The sequence below is a fragment of the Thermobia domestica genome, chromosome 12 (assembly GCF_964235325.1).
Source record: "Thermobia domestica chromosome 12, izTheDome1.hap1.1, whole genome shotgun sequence".
In the NCBI taxonomy this organism is placed as follows: domain Eukaryota; kingdom Metazoa; phylum Arthropoda; class Insecta; order Zygentoma; family Lepismatidae; genus Thermobia; species Thermobia domestica.
In genome coordinates this window covers 131,325,334-131,352,532 of record NC_137465.1, presented here as the reverse complement: position 1 = coordinate 131,352,532, position 27,199 = coordinate 131,325,334, and the positions used below count along the sequence as shown (strand labels likewise).

At 37.8% G+C, this 27,199-nt stretch overlaps 1 protein-coding gene across 3 annotated transcripts in view; it reads left to right on the top strand.

Moving 5' to 3' along the window:
- Nucleotides 1-404: 404 nt before the first annotated feature.
- LOC145666666 (hemocyte protein-glutamine gamma-glutamyltransferase-like) overlaps nt 405-27,199 on the top strand; it is a 124,390-nt gene continuing 97,595 nt past the window's right edge. For 2 of the 3 annotated variants that reach the window (XM_081734137.1, XM_081734135.1), the window contains exon 1: nt 405-929. The gene's annotated coding sequence lies outside the window, so the exon portion shown is untranslated. Of the gene's footprint in view, nt 930-6,646; nt 8,441-27,199 lie in introns of those variants that run through there. The other variant, XM_081734136.1, reaches the window with a different exon arrangement.

The following is a 27,199-nucleotide window of genomic DNA, read 5'->3' as shown; positions in this document are numbered from 1 at the left end:
CTATCGAGGAATTCTATCGAAGAAAATCCACAGTGGAAATTGTATTTTGATCTGATTTTGAGTTTAGCGCCCCCTTCAGCAGCGAGGCTATATGAGACGCAGACCTACAACTTAGCATGGGATCTGAACTATATGAGCTCCCAATGGGAGTCGAACTCCGGTCTCCCACACAGAAAATTGTACATTAGTGCAGAAAGGTACCTGATATACTGACTCGGGTTCTATTCTGCAACAAACTTAGCTACTCTGTAGCGTTGGATACTGGTTCCTTTCTACAAAGAAAGAGAAATAAAATTTTAGAAAATAAATTTAGCAACTCTGAAACAAGAGACGAGCGATTTCCATAAGAATAGTTTGTGTATAGCAGTGGTTTGTAGAGGGTGATATGTGTTTATGCAGAGCGGTGGCAACTGTTGTGTGAGGTTTTGTTCCTTGTATTGCAGATATCCAGGGCGATAGTAGTGTTAGTGACTTAAGCGTCGACAGTCCAAGAAAATGTCTGAAAAGAATTCGACATCTACAACATATACCAGAAATGTGATTAGAAGTGTGTGGACAGGTATATGTGCACTACAAGGGTGTTACAACACCTGTGAAAAGACTGCAGTCGCCTTGTAAGTGTCCAAGAAAACGTTATAGACAATTCAACGAAGACAAACAACGCGCAATGTTTGACACATTGTGTACAGTAGAATTCAACATACATTTGCAGAGAATAATCCATGTTGAAAATGATAAGACACATCGTCTACACAGAAAAGATATTGCGTTACACGAAAAATCGTTTAAGTACCACGTACTAGAGGAAAGTAACAAAATACAAGTTTGTCGTGAAGAATCTTGCAGACTTTATGACAGGGATGCAAATAACCACTCGTCCGGGACGAGTGGTTCCTCGGTGTGGGCAAGTATTAAATATCATACCCAAGGTAAGTAAATTATTTCTATTGTGGGATACAGGCTAGTAGCTTTTTCTCTTGGGTGAGTAAAATTTTGTTGCTTATTTGCATACCTGCTTTATGATGTGCCAGAGAAATGAATAAGGCGTTTGTGAAAGTTAATATTAGAGAGCAAATTACTTCGTGATAGGCCTATGCTAAAACAAACTCAAAGTAGGATATGATTAATTAAGGTTGAAGGAAGAGGGGTATTAAGTGTTACAAAATTAACTATTCATTATGATGAATAGCCGCGTAACAACATTTCGAATATAGGAGAGGGCAAGTCTTTTTGTTGCACCCCTCTCTCAACAGCGCCCCCCCCCCCATCACAGCGCGTAATTTCCACTGATCTTTATAGTATTACTGTTATGTATTTTTTTTTTTCGTGTGTGGGAGAAAATAATTGTAATTTACGAAAACAGCTATACATTTGAAAAATTAAAATATTAGACTTACTTGAAGTAATGACACTTTCTTTACCCACCCAATGTATTCATTCAACACAAGAGTCGTACATTAGTAAAACTAGTAGACCTCATTTGATATGCGTCGGGATACGTATGAATTACAGTTTACTATTAATTAATCACTAAATAGTACGACACGATTGTTCCGTATACGTTCGGCACTAAAGCCACATTCTCACTCTCCAGAACTCATAGGCTGAAGACATATCACAACGACAAATTTTTTTTCTAAAGTGATCAACAGATTCTCACAATACACCTACAGGCACACTTTTCTTATTTTACTTTTACAACACATTAATCTTCAAATGTTTCAGTACATAGATTGAACTGTACTTTGTATTGATATACCGGACTAGAGATGCAAAATAGCCGGATTTTTAAGACGTGCTTTATTTTCATTAAAAAAGCGGCTTTAGGAAAGACAACGGAAATTTTCGCTCTTTTGTCAAACTAGGATCTCATAAGTCCCACGTTGGTTGCCTAACCATGATATCAAGTTCTTGAAATTTATACTTAAAGTCAAACTGACAAACAAGAAAAAAGTATCACCGCCGTTCCAGAAACATTATTGTTTCAGATACTCTTCAATACCTAATATTGGAGCCGAAAAGGCTTCATAATTTTGTTCATATTTCAGAAGAAAATGTTTCAGTAATAGCAGCAGCATAATATGATTTAGTTTAAGGAACTGGAGCAACAAAGCTTAGTGCGGTGGCTCTTATCTTTTATTTTTCTTCAGAATACTTTTTTTTAAGTTAGACAATGGGAAAAGAAAGCTGGAACACACTTGTTTCTTCGCTAAATATGAAATATTAAAAGAAATAAATCCCAAGCCAAAAAAGCATGGAAAAGATATTCGTTTTTTTTTTTTTTTAAGTTTTTTTTTTCGAGACCTTAAATCATTATTCAGAACAGTTATTATTCCCACCACTAACTTTTCACTAGACCTTTTTTTGTCGTTAAACATTATTCTAAGAACTGTACAAACAATTCGCGTTCGAACTAGAAAACCCTATACACTAACCCTTTTGAGATTTCCACTTTTTAAGTTAAACTTTAGACTTTCAGTCAAGCAGCTATTGCGTCGAGACTATTTATCGTAGAATCATGGTTCATACCCCATTTTATTCGGAATGAAACAGTGTTTTCCTAACTTGTAAATTTCACTAATATGTACCTAAGGCTATAAAATTCCTGTCCAAATTCGAAAAAAAATGTATTTTTATTTTTTTAAATCCCAATTTCCTGCGAATTTCTTCCCTCCGGTACACAATATGGGCATGCAAATGTTACAAAAAAAACTTTGCTTCATTCCAAACAACACGAGGTATGAACCATGATACTGGGGTAAATAGTCTTGGTGCTAAAATTCATTTACTATTTTTTCCTAATATCTACTATCAACAAGCTCTAGTGTCAATCAAGACTCTTTATCGTAGGATTATAGTTCGTAAGTCTTTGTATTTGTAATGAAGGAATGTTTCCAACTATACCATTTAAATTTCCCGATTATGTACCAGAAGTGAAAAAATCCCGCTCAAATTGAAAAAAAATTGTCAGGAAAAAATAACCTTTTTGAGAATTTCCTCCCCCAGATCATTCTAGCGCCACGGCAGTGGTACAGTTCGAAACGTTACTTCATTACAAACAAAATGAGGTACGATCCATGGTCTACAATGAACACTCTTGACGCTAGAGCTTATTGAATAACAATACATTAGTAATTATTACCCAAAAATGGGGAGGGAAATTTAGTAAATCAGCTCTAGCACCAAGACTATTTATTCTAGGTTATGGTTTGCACCTTTTTGTTTGCAATGAACCAGCGTTTTAAATCGTATCACTTGCATGTCCCTATCATGTACCTGAGGGGAAAAATTCCCGCTCAAAATGTATAAAGAAAAGCGGGAAATTCAAATTTTCAAAAATTAACTATCTCGGAATCTTATCTCCTCAGGTACATGATAGCGCAATATTAGTGGTGCCGTTGGAAACGTTGCATCATTACGAACAAAATTAGATGCAAACCATGATCCTACGACAAATAGGGATTACCTGTAGCTACTTTACTAAACACGTTGACTAAAATTGTGCAATAGGGGAAAAATTTATATTTTTTTCTTTTGAAAAATCACTATTTACCCTACGATCATGGTTTGTACCTTGTTTTGTTTGGAATGGTGGTAGGTTTTAAACGGTACCACTCACATGTTCCTGAAGGGAGGAATTCCCGAAAAAAGAAAAAGATCTGAAATAATCCCTTTTCCCACTTTGGGCGGGATATTCCCGCTTCTGATACACAATAGGGAAATGTGAGTGGTACAGTTGGAAACATTTCTTTATTACGAACACAACTAAGTATGGGCCATGATCCTAGTATTAATAGCCATGTGTTAGTTTTTTTTTTTTTAAGTTCTAAAATTTACCTTTTCTTTCTTCCTTCGTTCATGTTTGTGACGTCATTGCCCCAGGCATCGCAATCGTGACTGCAAAATGCCCATGAAACATATTCTTTGATGCTTCCCCGCTTGAACGAATGAAAAAAAACACGATGTGAAAAGCTTTACTAGAAATTTATAAAGCAAATTCTGAAGGTCAACGATATGGTTAAGATCTGTACCAAAAGTCCCCAAAGGGTTAATATATTTGCCCTTCTTTTTCTTATGAGTGATCGATTATTCTTGATTGTTGAACTTCTCATATTTATTTTTCTTCAGAATGCAGTAATTAAGTCTCTTTTTCTTATAATGGGGAACAAAGGTGGAAAGTACTTTCTTCATTAAAGTTGAAATATTAAAAAAAAAAAAAAAGTTTAAAATTTGACAGGCATAAAAGCGGTGGAAGAAACTTTTTTAAACGCCGGATTTTGAGCCCTTGCGTACGTAACCTCTAACTTTTAATATATTTAACGGAATAAGTTTCAATTTGATTAAATGTTCAATGTAAAAAAATAACTAGCCACTGTGATCCTATAGCTCATTTTGACACAAATACTACACACTTCAAAGAGCAGAATTCACACTTTTCCGATGGCAGTTGCACGGTAGGAGCTATTTGTGAATTCTCTAGACAGTTCCTTCACGTCCAGTGAATCAAGCCTGTCTGGGTATGCATTGAGAACTGCAAAATGGTTCAGTCTTGCCTGGGTCATTGTGGACCTCAGATAAGTTTTGAGATGCCGCAACATTGAGAAACTTCTCTCGGCTGTTGCAGATGTCGCCAGGATAACAAGCAATAGACGAAGGACTTTCAACACCGGGGAACAACTCTCTTGTTTCTTTACAGAGTTTCTTGAATTTCTCAAGCAGGTATCTCAGATTTTTTGAAGTGGGAATAGTGGTAAGTAACTGTTGCATCTGTAGTTGTAGTCGGTCCGGATTGACATGGTATTCTTTTAAAATGCCACTAATGTAGCGAGAAAAGTTACCTTCGAGAATTCCATCCTCTATCGCACGATACTTCTTCAGTTCAGGGTGATGGAATCGACTAAATTTTGCAAATTATATTGTCCAAACATTCATAATAGGTTGCGCGTAATTTCTCTCCTGCGGTGTTGAATTGGTAATTTTTCGCGGATGTCTGCGAGTGTTCTAGTCTTTTCTGGGTCTGTTTCCTCTGCGGTAGCTGAGGAGATCCTTGTTTGTTATATCGAAGGCGCCCCTATACAATCAGGGGCGACAAAATGAATAATTAATATATCTACAGCGCCCTTGGTGCAATATTACATACTTGTTTGTTCTATCGAAGGCGCCCTTATACAATCAGGGGAGACAAAACGAATAATTAATATATCTACAGCGCCCTTGGTGCAACATTACATCCTTGTTTGTTCTATCGAAGGCGCCCCTATACAATCAGGGGAGACAAAAGGAATTATTATATCTACAGCGCCCTTGGTGCATACATCCTTTTTGTTCTATCGAAGGCGCCGCTATACAATCAGAGGCAACAAAATGAAAAATTAATATATCTACATCGCTCTTAGTGCAATATTACATCGTTGTTTGTTCTATAGAAGGCGCTCCAATACAATCATTGGAGACAAAAGGAATAATTAATATATCTACAGCGCCCTTGGTGCAATATTATATCCCTTTTTGTTCTATCGAAGGCACCCTATACAACCAAGGGCGAGATAAGGAATAATTAATGTATCTACAGCGCCCCTTGGTGCAATATTATTTCTTTTTTATTCTATCGAAGGCGTCCCTATACAGTCAGGGGCGACGAAGGAATAATTAATATATTTACAATGCTCCATCATTGTAACATTATTTTCTTTTTTATTCTATCGAAGGATTGTGTCGCGCGTACATAGGCATGATGAGAGGCGATAAAGGATTAAGAAAATGTTTATATCGCTGCTTGATTGTCATATAGGTAATTTTTATTTCTTTATTTTATTGTAACAAAGGTGCCCTAGAAAATCAACACAAAAGGAACAGAAAAAGTTTCAATTAGTTATAATAATACAAAGCACTGAACTCTATATTTTGTCGAAGATTTGGAAGTGCATACAAAACACTGCTTTTGTACATAAACTTTTCATTATTCAATCGGCTTAAAAAAAAAAGGCAAAGTAATAATTAGGCACCTTCGGAGCCCCTAATAACTTCTACCAGAACTTTGGGGGGAGGGCAATGCCCCCTTGCCCCTGTCTTGTTACGCCACTGATGATGAATATATATTTGTTACATTATAAACATTATATGATTGTTCTTGCTTTTTCTGAAAAATGAACAGTTATTTCATAAAAAAAAAAAATAATTGACTTTGATCACCGTTTGACCATGCTGGGTGTGTGTGCTGCCCCGTGCTAGAATTGGGCTCCTGAGCTGTTGATTCCACGATGAGACACGTGGCAGTGGGAATGTGTAACAATGGAGTGGGGCGACAACGAGAATCGTGTCACAGCGCTACACAAGGTGGACCTTCCAAAGTCACGGATCTTCGTTAGCCTGAAACCCCTGCAAATCAGTAAACAATTTGTTTTCCGCATCATTTAGCGTTTGTCCACGAGCTTCCACGTCGAAAATGGCCTGAAACAAGGAGATGCGTTGTCGCCATTAACAAATCTTTAAAAAATAATATGATTGATTGAATGCCATAGGGCAGGTAGTATAGAGTTAGAAATTCACTTTTATAGGCTTTACATGAAGAAAACTAATTTATTACAACAATATATAACAAAGTGCATATAAGATAAACCATTACCAAAAGAGCTTATTAAATGAGTGATATTTACAAGATAATTGAAGGGTTCACATTCTCGTCTTACATGTCAGGACTGTCTATGTGTATTTTTCACCAGAGTCACTAACAGAGCTCTATGCGAGCGTACTTACAGTGTCTTTACGTCCATTGCCATCAGTAACAGAACTACTCCTTCCCAATGTCACTTTTCTACGAAGCAAGAGTGGTAACTAGGAGGTTGATAGATTATCTGCACACCTAGACTGAATTGTCTACGGTTTTTATAATACTTTCATTTCACGGAACTGGAATTGTTTTTGTTTTCACTTTTCTAAATTCGTCCGCGTTACCTACAAACGTGCTGTTAGTTCTATTTAAAAATGTTTTCACTCTGCTATATTGTTCTAGAAACTTAGAGTTGATCCGTTAACTGTGTACTTCTATATTATTATTTTTAAACCTCAAAATGAGGAATGTCTTAATCCTCGGCTCAAAAAATGTCTGTCATCTGTTCTTATGAACTAGTGACTTTTAAACCTCAAAATAAAACACTAAAGGGTGTGAACACATGGGATGAAAAAAAAAACACTGACATGCGAAGAAGGTCCATGTGAAAATGCAGAAGGCTGCAAACTGGAATGCCGTGGAGAAGTGCTGGTTGCATATCGTACCGGAGCACTAGGAGCAGGGCTGGCTGCGTCGCTCTGAAGCTAGAAGTCTCTGGAGACAGGGCTGTTTGGATCTCTCAGGAACAGGAAATCTCTGGAGACATTGCTGGCTTCATTTCTCAGGAACAAGACTGTTTGCATCTCTCAGGAACAGGTATTCTCTGGAGGCATGCTGGCTGCATTTCGCAAGAACAGAGCTGTTTGCATCTCTCAGGAACAGAAAATCTCTGGAGACATTTCTGGCTGCATTTCTCAGGAACAGGGCTGTTTGTATCTCTCAGGAACAGGAAATCTCTGGAGACATTGCTGGCTGCATTTCTCATGTACAAAAAGTCTCTGTAGACAGGGCTGTTTGCATCTCTCAGGAACAGGAATTCTCTGGAGACATTGCTGGCTGCATCCCTCTGGATTCTGGAAATGGCTGTCCCAGGGCGGGTGGAGCTCGGGTCCAGGAAGTAGTACGTGAATGAAAGGAACTCAAAAAACATAAAAGTACGCTTGTGCATTAGTATCTCTGTTAGGTTGTAGGCAAGGCTGTTTATATTCAAATTTCATTATATGAAAAGAAGAGAAAAAAATGGAAAGAAAGGTGAAAAGAAAAATAATGGGAAGACATGTCTGATACCATGTATGCACCACAAAATTACTGTTGACAAAGGTCACGGGTGAAAAAAATGTAATCGGCGACAGACAGAAAATAGTGCAAGATGTTTGTAGGAGGCAATAATTATTGCAAGTATTGGAGCTAATCGGGAGTCGAAGGCAGGAATTTGTGGAACGAGGGACAACACAATAAACTGCAAGGAGGAAAAGGGATAGAAGTAGGAGTGAATTATTATTATTATTATTATTATTATTATTATTATTATTATTATTATTATGGTAGTCCCTATAATCTGGTGTAGTTCTTTTGTTGTGGTCCTCAACAGAAACAAAATATTTTGGTAGAAGAGTAACGGTATGGAGAGGCGGTTTTGTCCACTAGCATAAGTAGGTCATACTGCATTATAGAGAATTCAGGGTAAATGACCTGTGCGAAAGTGTTTTCTTGGTGATTTGTACCGTAATTTTGTGCGAGTAGAAGGAAGGTTCAAGGGTGAAAGTTTAATGTGTATGTGAGTAGGACATAAACAGGATGTTATTATGACCGTCCGGAAGAAGAAATTTGGTACGTATTACCTAGAAATTCTCTTTTTATTTTTATTTATTTATTTTGTTGTTGTTGTTGTGGAAATAAAGTAAACACCTAAGTTTAAAGATAAACAGTATGTTACGCTGAATTAGTGAGTGATCAGATGTATCGAAGGCAAAGGGGTCGTAGGAAAGGAAAGGACATAGTGGCGGAGTAGTATTTCGTGGGGGTGGGTCACGACGTAACCGTATATTTGAATCGAAAGAAACGGATTTTAGTCGCTTTGTATTAAGATGCTATGAAAATGGTAAAGGGTGGGTGTGTCTATTCTGATGTAAACAATGTCTATTGAGCGTGAGTTGTATGAAGTATTCAACAGATTTCGTTCATGTATCCTTAGAGCGCTCAAGTTTTTGAACAGAACCAGCTGTTCAAGATTAAGATACAGGAAGGAAATACGTGAATATAAACAAGTACTTTTCCTTGCATGCTTAGGAAAAGGTGTGTTGAGAACATTCAGTGTCGCTATTGTTTAAGTGGCGTGTTACGTACGTGAAGGGAAGGAAGGGGAAAAGGGATAAGAGGTTAAGGTGTATCGGGAAATGAACCAATGCCTCAATATGAAATCAGGATTTGAGAGGTGAGATATGAATGCATTGTATGGTCGAAAATGATTGCACGGGAGAAAGATTTGTGTGAAGTGTGTTGCCTACCTAACAGGGAATTTGAAAATAAAGTTCCTTTTGAAATATGAGTCATGGCAGAACGAGAGACAAAGTCGGAAGTTTTGCCAGCTTAAACTTTAATTAGGTGATTTCAAAAAACGCTTATATTTCATTTCGAACTCTGAATTAGGTGTTGTTGGTGGTACGTAATGTTTCAAACGAGTCTTTCCTATAAGGGTGGGTTTACCCTCTATGTCAACGAGGACTTCGTTTGGAGAAACAGTTGATATGAGCCTATAAGGTCCTTTATAAATTCTGGACAGTGGTTTACAAGTACCAGGCTGAGAAGATGTGTCCAAAATCATAACTTGAGAGTCCGGTAGGAACTCTGTGGGCGGTTTGCTTGATTCGACTTTTTTCTTGAAGTCAAGAAATGCTTGATGCTTCCTATATTCAACTAAATCCCTCATGTCTTTTAGTGCCAAAAGGCGGTCCTGTAAATCTAGATGTTCTTTCTCAACATGCAGCAAGTTATCTATGGGTAGGCGAGGAGGTACTCCATATAACAATTCATGAGATGAGACACCTAAAGATGTTAATGGAGTCTTGTTAAGTGCGGAAGTGGCGTGAGGCAAATATTTTGGCCAGAGTTTTTGGTTAGATTGACACAGAAATTTAAGACTGGTTTGCAATATGCCGAGACGTTGTTCAACTTTTCCTAGTGTGAAATGCTGATATGGTAATCCATACTTAACTGTAATGTTGAGTGATTTGAGAAAGCTCAGGGATAAAGTGGAAGTGTGGCTTGACTGACGGTCAGTATAAATACAGGAAGGAACACCAAAGGGAATGATTATTTGGTTGGTAATGAAGGAGATGAAATTGTCAGTATTTGGGGTCGTGATGGGTTGTGTAATGGTAAAACCTGTGCAATGTTCGGTTGCGGCATAGAAATATTGGTATTTCTCTGGGTCACTGGCTATGAATTTCCCTGCTAAGTCCAAGCTATAAACCGAAAATAGGGGAGCTTGGGGAAAACGTTGTAGGTTGGGGTTGTTGGGCAAATAATTGCGTTTGAAAATTGCACACTGTTTGCAAGATTTGAGTTCACTCGCTAACCAAGATTTCAAGCGTGGTACGTAATATTTATAACGTATCATCCAGTAAAGTTTGTTAAAGCCTACATGAGTAAGTTCACCGTGGTATTCCTGAAATAAAGCAGGTTTTAGCGCGTCCGGAATACAGACAAGCAAACGGGTTTGCGAGGCACGATACATTTTTCTGTACAAGATGTTGTTCTTAAGAACGTACTGTTTCGTGAGACGTTGAAAGGCCGGGTCTGATTCATTTTTGGTATTTAGAGTCGTAATAATTTTGCCAAAAAAACGGTCCTGAAGCTGGAGATTTGGTAGGTCAGTGTTGTCACCTATTGTAGTTAGAACAGTAGGAGGAGTGTCCTCCAAGGATGGGTGGGTCTGGTCAGTATCAGTGGTGTTGGAAAAGAGGACGGCATCGGGAGTGTCATCCTGTTCTAAGGCAATGGCGTCTGGTGAGACGTCCAGAGGAAAACGGCTAAGTAGGTCGGCGACTGCGTTAGACTGACTTTTTACGTGTTTGATTGTAAAAGTGAAAGTGTTGATATAAGTGATCCACCGGAGAATTTTTGCGTTTGGGATAACAGTTTTCCTAATAGCGAGAAGGGAAATGTTATCAGTGATCAAAGTAAAATGTTTTCCCAGAAGGTATTTTTCTAATTTCTTAAGCGAAAAGAAAATTGCATATAATTCCTGATGAAAAATCGGGAGTGGGTTGACAGTTTTTGGATGCCTGGAAGAAACATAACAGACGGGCTGAATGACATTAGAGCTAAGGTCTTTTTGTAACAATACGGCGCCAACGCCTAGGGCTGAGGAATCGCACATTAAAATATGTTCTGTGTTCTTTGTTGAGTACAAAGCAAGCACTGGTGGGGAAGTGAGGAGGTGCTTCATCTGGTCGAAGGCACGGTCTCTTTCAGGTGTCCATATCAATTTGCGATTTCCATTCGAAATAGCTTCATAAAGTGGGGCTAATATGAGAGAAATGTGATGGAAAAATTTCCTAAAGTAATTAGCCGAAGCCAACCAACTTTTTAACCCTTTGATGGTGGTTGGTTTGGGTGCATTGGCGAGGGCAGCGGTTTTCTCGGGATCAGGTTTGACTGTATGATTTTCCACAATATGACCTAAGCATTTAATCCGTCTAGCGCCAAATACTGATTTGTTGATATTGAACAGCAAAGAATGTTTTGCAGCTGTATGAAAAAATGCGCGTAAAACTGTCATCATGTGATCAAAAGAATCAGCATGAATATACATGTCATCTACGAACGAAGTGATGTTATTGGTATATAAATCCCGAAAGATAGTATGCAGTACCTGTTGTAATAAAATAGATGAATTTTTGAAACCCTGTGGAATTGAAGTGAGTTGCATATGATTGAAGGGCAAAGAGAGGCCCTTTAAACTAAAGGCTGTTGCAGGGCGATCATCAGGATGAAGGGATAACTGATGAAAAGAGGAATGGAGATCGAAACTCGAAAAAAAGGTGGAATCACTAAGCGAATCTATAACGTCCTGTATGTCCTCTAATGGAGAAGCTAAAGTCCGGCATTTCCCATTTAGAACCCTCAAATCAAATACGGCTCTAAGAGATTCAGAATTCGGTTTTAAAACAAATAGGATGTTGTTTTTATAGGGGGAATCCGACTTTTCAAAAATCCCTTGGTTCAAAAGTTGTATAACTAACTCTCTCGCTTTGGGACGTAATTTGTGCGGAATGACAAAAGAGTTACACTGAAATGGAGTTTTGTCTTCTAAATCTAATGTTGCCACAAAAGAATCTATCTTGGTAAAATGGTCACTTGCCCATTGAAATAAAAAGGCATATTCGGAGAGTAATTCCCGCATTTGAGCTTGTTGTTCCTCATTCATGTCTGGAGACAGCTTAAATTTACTAATATCTATGAGATGACCAATTTCTTTAAGACGCTTTTCTTTGTTGCGTGCCGCATCTTCGTCTGTAGGAAAATATATTTGCCTAACAGTCAGGATATTGTGGTCATTGTCTTGTTGGGAAAAGAGAGAACCTATAACTACCGGATTATGAGCCTGAATCGTTTGCTTTTTGTTTGTGAGATTAGCTAACGGGAGAACAAGGTTTTGTGTGGAGACTACAGTATGTGCCATATAACATTTACTTAAATTCCGAGAAATCGGTGTATGTAGGCGAAACTGTGCATCAGGGAAATACCCATTAGTAGCCAGTGGTATGAATCTAACAGAATGAGGGGGAATAGCGCCGCGCAAAAAATACAACCTGAGGTTTGGAGTGTTTTTGAAAGAAATGCGAGATGCTAATACTAACTGGGTTTTTATCCTTTACAGTATGTGGCATTTTTCCAAAATGTTTCAAGGACAAAGTGCCTTGTGAGTAATCCAAAATTGATTGGTGATCTTGCAAAAAACGTGATGAAAGAAGGGGTGGGAAATTTTTGAAGGGAACTAACCGAAAAAGAATGGAGTAATTACGACCATTAAAGTTAATTTTGAGAATAGTAGCGCGATTTAATTGGACGGGTTTGTCTGACAAATCGTGAAGAAGGGACGGGAGATGGAAAGTATGAGCATTCGGTTCCAATAATTCAATTGGAAATAATCCTACGTCTGCACCACTATCGAGGCAGAAAAGTAATTCTTTGTTTGCGTACGTGCCCTGTATATACGGAGAATTTCCTTTAAATTGCAAGGGAAGGGTATGGTAGTCCTGGCTAGTCGCTGTGGGAGATGAAGAGGAAGGGGGGAGCGAAGATTGGGTGGTTAACGCGCGGTGAGGTGACTCCCGCGCTAATTTTGGCCGTTTTTTGAATTCTTAGGTGTGTTTAGTGTGGTCCCAGGGGCAGAAGGAGGGAACGGAGGTGGGGGATACTGAAAAAAAGGATGATAAAACGGGTAGGGAGGAATAGGTATTTGGGTAGATTGTGTGGAAAAAACATTCTGGGATGGAGGTTGTTTGTTCTGACTGGAACGCCACTGTTTCTTGGAGTTCTTTCGTTTGGTATTGTTTGTAGATGAAGGTTCGTTTGTGAAGTTATGAGAAGGATGGGAAGGGGTTGAAGAAACGTGTTGGCAACATTGATGTTGCTGTGTGATACAGTTAGTGCAGGAGGGTGTACTGGGATTGGTGGTATGGGAATGTGGGAGGGAAGTGGAGTGCATAGCGCAAGGTGCACATGGGGTAGAGGTGGAAGCAGTGGAATGAAAATGTGGAGGAGACGGTGAAGAGCAGTGTTGATAGGAGGTTGTGAGAGAGTTGGTGGGATGGGAATGTGCGAGGTGAGCGGAGTGCATAGTGCAAGGTGCACATGAGGTAGAGGTGGAAGCAGTGGAATGAAAAGGTGGAGGAGTCGGCGAAGAATGGTGTTGATAGGTTGTGAGAGAATTGGTGGAATGGGAATGTGGGAGGAAGGAAGAGGAAGGTGAGTGAGTTGGGTTCGGGGAAGAAGGTCGGGATGGTTTGGAGGAGTAGAAGCGGTTATGAGGACTTGGAGAACGGGAACGGGAGGGAGCAAAATGGACAGAAGCGGATTGGGAATTTGAAAGAGTATTAACATGGAGACGGAGTTGAGATATTTGATCTGTTAGTTCGGAAATAGCCTGCGCTGTGGTATCGGTCGCGGTTGTGAAATGTGTCTTTGTTTCGTTTTCCCGTTTGTGAACGAGGTGGTTGGTCCGTTCCAGTAAGGTTACTTCATCTAGGAGGGTAGAATAGTCAGGAATTGAGCGTGTCCCGAACCAACGAATATATTCAGGTAACATATTAGAGACACATTCTAACAAAAATTCCTGAAAGTCTAGCTGGGTATAAGCTTGGTCTGCTAAATGCTTTTTGGAAAAGACATAATGAGAGAGAGGTTCGTTGGGGAGCTGAACGCGTGAGCGGTATTGGTGAATACGGGAACGGGGGACCTGATCTTGACCAAACTGACGTAAGAATTTTGATTGGATGGTTGCCCAAGGTTGGGATGAGAGGTTCTGGGTGGAAAACCAGAAATGAGCGGGTCCAACTAAGGATTTCTCAAAAATCTGCACACATTTTGAGTCTGACCAATTATTAACTAATGCAATTTTGAGAAAATTCTTTAAAAATAATTCCGCGGATGGGTGCGTACTTGGATCATATATGTCGGGAATGATAGAAACTGTACCAGAAGTATTATTGATATTGTTGTCTGAAGTGGAATTCATGGTGAGAGGTATGAAAGATGCTTGTCTACGAGTTATAGGCATATCATAACAGAAAGTATAAGTATAATGAAATATGAAAATAAAAGTCTTGCCTTACAAGTATGTGAAATGTACACAAGACAGTCTTAACAACGAGAGCTTAAATTCCTCGGGGGGAGCCATAACAAATCTTTAAAAAATAATATGATTGATTGAATGCCATAGGGCAGGTAGTATAGAGTTAGAAATTCACTTTTATAGGCTTTACATGAAGAAAACTAATTTATTACAACAATATATAACAAAGTGCATATAAGATAAACCATTACCAAAAGAGCTTATTAAATGAGTGATATTTACAAGATAATTGAAGGGTTCACATTCTCGTCTTACATGTCAGGACTGTCTATGTGTATTTTTCACCAGAGTCACTAACAGAGCTCTATGCGAGCGTACTTACAGTGTCTTTACGTCCATTGCCATCAGTAACAGAACTACTCCTTCCCAATGTCACTTTTCTACGAAGCAAGAGTGGTAACTAGGAGGTTGATAGATTATCTGCACACCTAGACTGAATTGTCTACGGTTTTTATAATACTTTCATTTCACGGAACTGGAATTGTTTTTGTTTTCACTTTTCTAAATTCGTCCGCGTTACCTACAAACGTGCTGTTAGTTCTATTTAAAAATGTTTTCACTCTGCTATATTGTTCTAGAAACTTAGAGTTGATCCGTTAACTGTGTACTTCTATATTATTATTTTTAAACCTCAAAATGAGGAATGTCTTACCATTATTATTTAACTTTGTGCTGGAATACGCCATAAGGAAAATCAAAGATAGCAACCAGGGCCTAGAGTTGAACGGCATTCACCAGGTTATGGCATATGCTGATGATGTAAATTTAATAGGGGATGATAGGAGAACAGTAGAAATAAATGCAGAGATATTATTAAACGCTTGCAGGGACATGGGTTTAGAAGTAAATGCAGAGAAAACTAAATACATGGAAGTGCGTCGGGACTGTAATACGGCAAATTGTGGAGGCGTTAAAATATTAAATAATACTTTTGATAAAGTGGATACTTTCAAATATTTAGGATCAATATTAGCAGACGAAAATCATATTCACGAAGAAATTAAATGTCGACTAAAAGCAGGGAATTCGTGTTACTATTCGGTTCAAAATCTCTTGTCGTCGCGAATTCTGTCGAGGAATTTGAACCTTAAAATATATAAAACGATAATCATGCCTGTTGTTCTGTATGGTTGCGAAACATGGTCGCTTACTCTGAGGAAAGAACATAGACTGAAAGTATTTGAGAACAGGATCCTGAGAAGAATATTCGGACCCAAGAGGAACGAGAATGGGGAATGGCGGAAGCTTCATAACGAGGAACTACATAGTTTATACGGTTTACCCAACATTGTTAGGATCGTCAAGGCTTAGGTGGGCAGGTCATGTAGCTAGAATGGAAGAAAGTAAAAACGCTTTCAAAGTCTTGACTGGTAGACCCATAGGAAAACGACCATTAGGAAGACCTAGGCGCAGATGGGAGGATAATATTAAGATGGATCTCGCAGAGATAGGAATACAAAGTAGAAACTGGATCCAATTAGCTAAGGATAGAAGTCAGTGGAGAGCTTTTGTGAACGCGGCACTGAACCTCCGGGTTCCATAGGCCATAGAGTTAGTTTAGTTAGTTAGTTAATCATTTAGCGTTACAATAAAACCGGAACTGTCAAAGTGTTAATGACAGCAACGTAGTGCCAGATCGCGCACAGTGAGAACACCAAAGGCAGTTAAAGGCGTTGCTGCAAGGATTCGACGAAAACCCGCCAGTACTAAATCAGTGATGTTCCGAGAGATATCCATTTCGCGACCATGTCACGAGGGCTCAAACTGGAAATGGGATTCAGAGCCTACCAAACGTACAGATCACTCCCTGATTCATGCGTTAGTTACGTCAGCAGAGCGTGGTGAAAGCCAAACGTCTCCTTAAGCGTTACGCCGAAAATGGTATAGGACAATTCTCTTTTCCATCGAGAAACTGTTTACAGTTGAACAGTTCTTTAATGCTCAAAATGACCGTGTGTACACATCATCATCCTGCCGAACGTGTTTGTAGGTTTCATAGGACTCATCATATAACGAATCGTTTTCATTCATTGTGTTTTAACGCTAAAGTAAATAGAATGGCTGGTGTAGCCAATTATAACAACACCATCTCAGGGTATTGAAAAAAAAATCAAGGTTATATTAGACTTAATGTTCAGGTTGCATTAGCTTTAGCAAAAGAGAAGGAAGACACAACAATAAAGTTATTATTTATCATCAGAAGATTTCCAAATTCTTGTTTTGTGGCCAACCAAGAATAAGAGTCAACATTGTTCAGCTTAATTAGTATATTTAAAAAAAAATTTAGCAATTAGAACTGTATAAGTTCGAGTTTATAGATTGTATTTGAAATCATAAAGTTAAATCTTCATAACTGGTTTATTCGTGCCATTCGTTAATTACAATATAACAGATTAAAAAAAATTTGTCATTAAATATTTGCCTCCATCGTGGTATCTTAAGGATACTTTATCAACATTTTTATGAAATTATGTCATCACAGTGGTTTAACATATTCAGATTCAAACATGATTCTCAAACATATCTCATTGATACATATAAAACTCATTATCACTCAAACAATTGGCGATCCATCCTCTTCACTTATATGTTTTCAAACACATTTTTTTAATTGGGCGTTCGTTCTTTATACTATCCCTGTCATTCATCGAATAAATTACCAAACATAGGCCGTATCATCGCTACTACAACTTCATTTTAATTTAAAAGTAGCTAAGAAGCATCATTATTCTACGCTAGCCTATGCATCATTCGCATAATACATTTAATAAAAAAAAAAACTACTATTAATGAACATGATATATTTACAAATGTGTAGCGAGCGAAAGGAAAAGAAAGAGAAAAAAAAATTCTACATCTACTCGACAGGGTCCAAGTCTTAGAACACTTTTTTTTTTCTTCTTAAAAAAAACTATTATCACTTTAACTTATTACTACTTTTGTTCACAACTAATTAACTTAAAAAGGGATGTATACGCATAAGAGCGAAGCAAGTTGAGACATATTTTAATGTTATCGGTTTCGATGAGGCAAAATATATGTTCGACAAGCAGGCACGCAACTGCAATCATGGCACGTTCAGAGTACTATAACAAAACAATATCGCACTAAATGGTAATTCTAGAACTAATAATAATATTAAATCCGGAGGTACACTATGAAAGGGCACATGATAACATATTAAAAGGCACGCTCAAAATATAATTTACTAATTTTATACGTACTGAGCATATCGAAACACGTCACAAAGTAATATCAAAGGGACACACGACAGAATATAAAACATACGTTCAAATACAATTTTACCGGCTCTACACGTATAAAACTGGAAATTTTACTAAATGAAAATGTATCACAAGGTAATGTCACAGAGCACACAGCAAAATATGGCAATCACGTATACAAAATACATCACAAATTAATATCAGAGGGACACACGGCAAAATATAGAAAAGCACGCTCGACTTACAATTGTTACCGGCTCTACACGTAAGAAATGGAAATTTTATCTAACCTACACGCACGTATTACAAATACGACTAAAAGGGACACATTAATATTTTAAGGCACTCTCAAAGAAGTTTCATCATAATGTTTACAGTTTGATATACATCACGGAGCAATATTAAATCAAATGACAAGGAGTACGAAACACTTAAATTCTCGGATACGAAATATTCATGGGTGCGTTCATAGTAAAGGTTTTCCTAACAAAATAACATATATCCCATTGCGATATATAAGAGGCACATATTAAATTTAGAAACACGGATACACAAAAAAAAAAAAAAATATCTCCTAACCTAACCTACATAAATACTATGGATCACACATTTACAATTTAGACCTAACCTAACCTACAACAAATATTTCACAAAATAATACATCATTATGACATATAATTCAGCAAGGTGTTTAACATAACCCTATCTAACCTAGACATTTAAAATTCTCAAGGTACATTGTTATCGAAAGGTGCGTATAAAGTAAAGTATTACCCTAATATCAACATACACATTTTCAAATTCACGTAGAGACACACATAAGATTTAGTAATTCAATTATACATGCTTGTATATGAGTGGACGACGATTGATAAGTTCAGAGACGCGTAACGCCCCTTTAATTTAGTTACACATACTAATTCTTAAAGATGCCATTTGTTGAACTTTTCTATACTGTTTATAAAAATAAGAAATGATGTTACCCGGTTTGGTCAGAGTCCCTGTTTAATCCTCAGGTTCGACTAGACTATCCAACCTGTTTAAGTGAAGAGCTGACACTAATATCCCCGGATTGTTGGCTCCACATACTACCATAGTAGGATGTCGTTCCACAAATCGACGAGATTAATCTCAACCATTTATACCTCCTGACCCATCATTTTAGATTCCTAATGATGGCGGAGGTAACACTCGATGGTCTTTGTCCGAAAGAAGGTTTTACTGAATTTTGACTTCGGTCAGACTCCTCAATATCTATTTCCTCCAAATAATATCCAAGGTTATCCTAAATCATAATTTTAACTAGGTTGCAGGTCGAATTTGCACTTTTAGTTGCGAAATTTCTAAATTTTTTTTAAGGAGCTAACGTAGACGATCGTTCTTATATACTGAAAACTACCAATTCACTGCGTCATCATACACTCGTAGCCAGGCCTCGATAAACGCGGTTTCTACTATTATATCTTTGACTATAATTAGCACAATTTTACCATAAATACATATCGATACAAGAACCTAACCGTAAAAATCATAAATCTCTATATCTATTTTTAATATCTAACTTACCGAAAATCCTAGTTGATAATTTATAAAGAGTCGTTAATTTCTTCAGGCACTTGTTTATTTTTCACTATAGCAACGAGAGAATTATGATTACTCCTAAGCCGCCATATTTGAAACTGTTAGTTTCACGTATAGCGATTCGAACGCCCTCTTGCGGCAATAACCAGAAAATCCGCCATGACATAAACAACAGCCTAAGCACAAGCAACACAGTGGGTAAGTATTTTAAGTAAAAATTTAGTATTACTTGGTTTTGCTTATATTAATTGTTCTAAAATACTGTATAGACTGTAAAGAAACGGTTACATGGTTTGAAGTGAATCGGTAAGAACTAGATTTAAAGAAAAATACTCAAAATTTTTTTAGATTAAATTTCCGGATGTGTTTACGTGCGTAACTCATATCAAGATTGAGTACATGTATTCTTTTGTGCCATCCCCTGTACTAACAATACAAAACGAATTAACATTAAATTAGTGTAAACTTACACGTAACAAAACTGGGCACAGTAATACTATGCGGGAACCAACTTCGACTTCAACCGGTAAACATTACAATACGGACCCAATATAAACAACCGAGAGTCGGTCTGTTACAATCATTCAGCATCAATCATGGTGTGGTAGGGATTGAGCGTCAACGATAAAACACAGCTCAGTTTTCGTGAGCAAGGCTTCCGTGTACATAGCCAACTAGTGTGTAGTGTTTGATCCCATTGTGAAACTACTGAGTACCACCTAACCTCCAGTGTTCCCCAACCAATACTGGATCTTTCAACAGTATTCTGCTCCTACTCAGAACGCACAGTCTACACAGGATTTGCTACGTGTCAACGTCCCAAATTTCATATCAACTTCAGATTGGCATCTAGCGACCCGGATCTGAACCAGCTTGACTACGAGCTATGGTTGGTGTTTCAATTAATTTCTTCCAAGAAGTGAACACTAATTTGGACTCCCTGAAGAGCATTCTGGTCCAGGGAGCCCGCCACTTCCCCATCAACACCGTTTGCAATCACAATGACGAATAGCCCGCCAAACTCTACTCCTATATCAGGTTCAAGTAAGACATATTGAAAACTGATTCGTGCTCTTAGTGCTTCCCACTGCATGCATCATCTTGCAAAATGATATCAGTATATCATCAACATTGTGTCTGTATTTCATTTCCAAATTTCTGACGGTATTTATGAATTAATTAGGCATACTGCGTGGTTCTTATTTTTCGATTTCTAAACTTTTTGAGTCTCTCCCCCTAAAACAATTTCTTATCAGTCCAAAGTAGTCCATGAAACAATTTAGTTGAATAATGATAGATGGTGCCGTAAGGGACTTCAAGCTCTGATTGCACTTGCAGAATGCAATATGAGACAAAAGTATCTTGTTAGTTCGGAATGGCTCCCAATCACCCCCGAATGTTATCATCTTGAGTTAGGAATATTTGTCTTCGTGAGAAAACAGGTTCCAGTGTATGACATTCTAGCACGTATGACCAGAGTACATAACTTTCAGGGGCTACGGGGAAACAATCATTCTACTTTCGGTTCGAGAACGTTGTGAATCGTAAGAGTGAACATATGTCCATCTTTCAACATGTCCTTCCACTTGTACAAGTTTCAATGCAATACTCGTCGAGAAGTTGGATAGCTTACCTTGTCAGAGCAATCCCCTCTTGCTCTTCTGTTTGTTTGAGGTTTACTGCTAGTGTACTATGAGAAAAATAGGCACGATCTGAGAATAGTGTTGCTAATACCCGTGGTAGTAGTTAATTCTTGTTTAAGATTCTGACTTTTTAAATTTCCCCCGGAGTACTACTTTTAGTTTCAATATTGAATTTCATATTTGGAAGTAAACTGATTTTCACAGTGTGAAACGAAAGTCAGTTGGATTTAATTAAGAGCATATACAAAAGAGAATGCCTGATGAAGCCAATATGTTTAGTTAGTTGGCGAAACTGTCTCATATTTATTATTTTAAAATATTATTTTAAAATAAATAATAATATATATTTAAGAACAGAGTATCTCTCGAAAATCTGAAGTTGGGGAAATGAAACTTTTATACACTTTCATGAAAAACTACTGAAAAAGTGTTTAAGCCTATTCGAAAATCACATTCTTAAAAGAGGACAAGGGAGAAATTTCTATATTATTCAAATTCTTTATTAAGAAAATGGCCAATATGAGGATTTGCTCGAGTTGGAGGTGTAAAACTTTATTTATCCAGAAAACAAATATCTGAACAAAGCAACGTTTATTTTAAAATAATAAATATGACACAGTTTCGCCAACTAACTAAACATATATATTCCCTCTTGACATCCCCCCTCGGAGGAATTGTATTTTAAAAAGATCCTTTCTTATCCCTTCCTTCTGTGACAAAAAAAAGGGAATTCTACCACTATTATATGCTTCTAGCTATAATAGTACGACCTGGGCGTTAATAAGAGTCATTTTACTCTTATATAATAATATAGTATAGAATAAAGTAACTAGATAATTAAATTTATTTTACGAAAGAATAATAACAAGCGCAGTGACATCGTAAAAGGGAGGACATTTTCTGAAAGAGATAATGCCCTTCAAGTATTTATCTCTCTGCTTACGAAACAAAACCTGTATGTAATTTGAAAAATCAAAACTATAGGCTGGGGAACACATTTCTTTCTCCATTTCGTGGCGTAAAATATAGTAGAATACTTCAAATGCATTTTTTTATCAAGTGTAAACTTCTAATCTATAATTAATAATTGGGGCCGCGGTGCCTCAGTGGTTGGTGTACGGGGTACCAGGGTTTGATTCCCGGTGGGAGAGCCTTTGAAGTTTTAACTGTCCTGGATATGTGTGTTCGTGTCCATGTCGAATTTAGAAAAGGTCGAAGAGGCCTTGCATACGAGGAAACTCGGGTTGCTCAGGAAACTGAGGCATGTTCGGTTGATCTTTAAAAAAAATAGTGGTAGAGCGTTCACCTCTGGTGTATGGGGTCCTTGGTTTGATCCCAGTTCGTACCAAGTGAGTTTTTTGCTGGACAAACAGTGTGTGTGTGTGTTTTTTTTGGGGGGGGGATTCTTCCGTTTCCTCCTACGTTCTTCTTTCCACCATTTCATTCATTTTTCATTATCATCGTCTCCTTTAGCCTAGCCTGCATAATCGTGGGATGTAAAAGTTAAAGATTTCATTTCATTTTGTAATTAATAATTTTATGTTGTATCTTTTCATTCAATTATTGAGATGTGAACTCCTAACAGGGGCGTCGCTAAGGGGGGTGTAAGGGGAGATCCCCCCAAAAGTTACCAATTTCTTGGCAAGATGGCAAATTAAAATACCTTGTTGGCAGTTTGAAGAATTCCTTTTTGTTCAATTGACTTATTTGGTTTAACATTTTCTTAGCTACCCAGTTGCTATAAATTATTATCCTTCTTTTATAGACTTGGCATAAATTTTGTGTAGTTTCCTGTCTTGAAATAAATTGATATATTCGTTTAAAGCTTTTTTACAAGTGATCACACTTCACTTTTGTTCATTTGATATTCCTAAAAATTTTGAAGAATCTTGAATGAAAAATCGAGAAATTGTACCACTGATAAAAGTAGAATAGAGTTGGCGTGCAAAATTAAAGCAAAGACAGAAGAGGCGTTTCGGTGGCAGGTACGTTGGACGCAAAAGCATTTGATACAAGAGCGTATACAAGACAACAGGCAGATTGTGGAGATTAATAAAAATTAATATTAATAAAATAACAAGGCAGTGATTTCTTAGTATAAACTTTTTACTATGTATAGTATGTAGTAGCAAGTAAATTTAACAAATTTAAGAGCTTTCTTTAATAGTAAAATATCAAAGGGAAGTAGATTTTGATACCAGAGTGAATATATTGTGTAACCGTGTCTGCTTTGTGTGTAAATAAACCTTTCGCATTGAAACAAAATGTGATCATATTAATATAGAGGGCAACAATAGCTTATTTCTAGGGATGGGCACGAGCGAGTTTTCTTTGAAACTCGATTCGACTCTAAACAGACATCTTTGAGCTCGACTCGAATTCGAATCGGGTTTCGACTCCAATTCGAGCTAAACCCTCTGTGTAATTCCAAGTACTCTCTTCAAGTATCCTACATAGACAATATAATTATCAATGATACTACTACTACTACTACTACTACTACTACTTATTATTATTATTATTATTATTATTATTATTATTATTATTATTATTATTATTATTATTATTATTATTATTATTATTATTATTATTATTATTAAAATACCGTGCATAACCATGAAAGGTAGGCGGTTTGTATCTTAATACTGAAAATTAGTTGACTGTCGATCTTGGTCATCGAGAAGTCTTTAGGAGGCAAGGACATCGGTATTGAGGTTCTGGGTTTGAGTTCCGGAGGAGTAAGTAATCGGGCTCAAGCCAAAAATTGTTAAAAGTAATAGGGCACCGCCCAAACATGTTCAAAACTTCTCAGACCGGGTTTTACTTCTTGTCAACGGTTCGAGTGGTTAGTCTCACAGTTTATTCACTATCGAGCTGAACCGAGAAGTGACCCGAGCCAACAGCTCACCCAACTTAGCTGGCTCGAAGCGATGGTTCATCTGAAGCGAACCGAACTGAGCTGATTGCTCAGCCAACTGAGCCGGTTCGAGCCATCGACTCAGTTAAGCTAAGTCGAACCGAGCCCATAGACTAGTTTCAACAAAACTGGCTCGAGACGAGTCAGTAGCTCATCCCAACCGAACCTGCTCGAGCCATCGGCTCAATTGACCCGTATCGGTGACTTGTCCCAACCGAACCGATGGCTCATCCTAATCAAGCCGGCTCGAGCCGTTCGTTCAATTGGAACCGAGCCGAGCCAGTTGACACCATTGCCCGGGTTGGGCTTCTGCTCGAGCTAAAAAATTCGACCATGCAGTTCTCAGCCTTGGTGGTAAGAACTACATACTTATATTGCTCCTCACGACATTTGAGGCTGTCTCGTTATAAAAATGTATTGTCGCCTCGTTATCGAGACGAGACGAGACAATAAAAGTACTCCACAAGATGCACTAGAAGTACGAGATGAGATGCACTCCTGTCGTGAGCAACACTAAAAGTATTCCACATTACTGCTTACATTTCTCATGGTTTTCGTTTTCCAGTCTAATCAGACCACGATTTTAAAACGAGTTAAAACGTACTGAACGAGCGAGCCATTTATCTAACTCGACTCGACTCGAAACTCGACCTCAAAACAGTGACCGACTCGAAACTCGACTCGAGAAAACTAGCTTTGACTCGACTCGAAACTCGAGTCGAGTCGAGTTTTAGCTCAACTCGTGCCCATTCCTACTTGTTTCAGTTCTGTTTTGCAGTAAGACTTTCTATTTGCAGAGCTTTTCGAGTGAGGATAACTGAACAAAAGTGTGTTTTGGGAATGGTATGACCATTAGGGCGGGGCGAGTGGGACAGGACAAAGAAGTAAGTGGGGCGGAAAATTGAGGAGGAAAAAAGAAAAGAAGAAAACGGAAGAAAAAGAAAGAAAGAAAATATTACTTTAAATATTACTAATATCTACTTAAATCATCTTTCTGCTTTAGGAAGTGGTCCTATAACGTTACTCATGTTAGGAAAATATATGTGGAAGGAAAAAAGTAATAAAAAGTGCTCAAAATCAAGAAAAAGTAGGGTTTATTTTTGAAAATTTCCTTTCGCTTCGCGCCAACCATGGTGGTGCTTCGCGGCTCGTCGGTCGACCTCACTCATATGTACGGGGCGCCGTCGTATACTCTCGCCCGAGCACTGATTTTCCACGTCATGACACTGGGGGGCACAGTAGTTTTCTGGAGAGGGTTGTTTGATGGGGACAAGCTACATTGGAAAATCCAGCCAATATTTCTAAAAGCTTACGGTTTTGTCACGAAAGGTAATCTTAGGTGCTGAAGATCACGAAGAATGTGCAGTTCTGAGAATGGCTGTGTTGCGAGTGCGATTGAGCAAAGGCACCGGAAGTCTAGTAGCATAATTGACTCAATAGGTGCGTATTCTCTAAAAGCGTTCGGAGAATTTTAAGAACGAACTGAAATTTTTCTTAAGTACAAGTTCAGCTATTGAGTAACGGATTAGCATATCAAAGTCACATTTGTCGAGCGATTTCTGTGTATAACTTATAACTTTGTTAGACTTTCCATCATCTCATATGAGGTCCACTTCCAATTAAATGATTATGATAGCAAACAGAGTAACAGATGTTTGGACCTCAGGAAATCGACAACGCCTTCATGAGAGGGCTTTGTATAGTGTAAAAGTAACAGTGTTCCACACGTGCTTGATAACTTCTTTTTAAGGATAATAATTGTGAAACTGTAACAGACACTGGCGAGCGCTGTAAGTAAATATAGCCTTCTTTTCTTCGGAAAAGAGACGACTAGGTTTTAATAACGTGTGCTTACAACAATACAGTGAGAGAAGAATACCGATACCCTCTCATCGACATCAATTTCTCTATTATCTTATTTCAATGTTTGACGACATCAATTGGCCAGCCAGATAGCCTGATGTCAACCCCACGATCACTTCGTTTTTTGCAGATACCTTAAAGAAAGAGTGTATGCAACATAACTCCAAACCATTGCCGGCTTAAAAATTATTCGGAAGGAAACTGCTGCCATCCTTGCTGAAGTGTTACACCGCAATGTACACAGTTCGACTATAACAGGCAAATGATATTTTCGTAGGGATGACCCCTAGGAGATGTGATTTTCAAATGATGAATAGTAACGTAATGTCCTACATGTTTCTTTACATACAGCAACATAAGGTAGGTAAGGCGTATATCTTATATTTGCAGAATGTGTATTTAATATGTGTCGAGTAACGGTATCAACCTGTGTATTAACAATCAAGACTTATCAGAAAGAATAATATTTATGAATTTCTTATTTTGCTCCTTCCAACACTAACAAACTCAACTTCGTTCTGTTATGATCGTTTTTCTGACTAAAAGAGGTCACATGATGAAGATTAAAATAAAAATACAACTCCGATAAGTTCAAACAAATACAGAAGAGGAAGTTGTGGTGTAGCATGTAGAGCCCAGTCGGTTTTCATCATCATCTGAGAAACAGGAAATAAGATTAGGAAAGTACATCGTCCTCTTTTCTGCTAACATTTCCTTTCCCAGGTTTATGTAACCTCATGTGTTGCGGCTTCCGTTTCCGACAAACCTATCAGAAGCCCCTTTTAATGCAACACAAGAATTTTACGTCACTAAATTTTCCCGTCTAATTTAGAAATCACACTTCCAGGAGTTTGACCTGCCTTATCTTATTTTATGTAACTCAAAATCTACTAAAACTAATTTAATTGAAAATTCGCCAACTAATACATATGTATTTGTCAGCACGCACCCAAAAATTGTTGTTGGGAGAGGACCCGAGTTAGGGGGTTCAATTCTACATGACTACGGCTATGTAGTATTGAATGTTATTCTAAGCCAGATAAGTAATTGTTAAGTACTGCTACCTGTATTCTGAGAAAAATAACAATATGGTAGCTAAATTGTTTATTTCATACGAAAAGGAAGAGTACTCATTTTTATAGTACATCAATCATTTATTTGCTAAATAAGTATAGTTTTTATAAGAAAGTGTTTAAATGTTTATCGAGATACGAAGTTTTGGCGGATCCTGACCATAGGCAGAGTTATGGGGGCATTGCCCCCTTTTTGACAAAAAATAAAAATGCCGCCTATAAGATGGCCACCTATATATATATATATATATATATATATATATATATTAAGATACCCGAGATCAAACTTTAAGTCAAGGAAATTGAGGGGCCAAGGTCCTTCAGTGGGAGAGCGCTAATTTCTGATGCTAGAAGTCTCTGGTTCGTCCCCAGCCTATATGAGCTTGAGTAGACAATATCATATCCATGGGTATCTCGGGATTTCCCG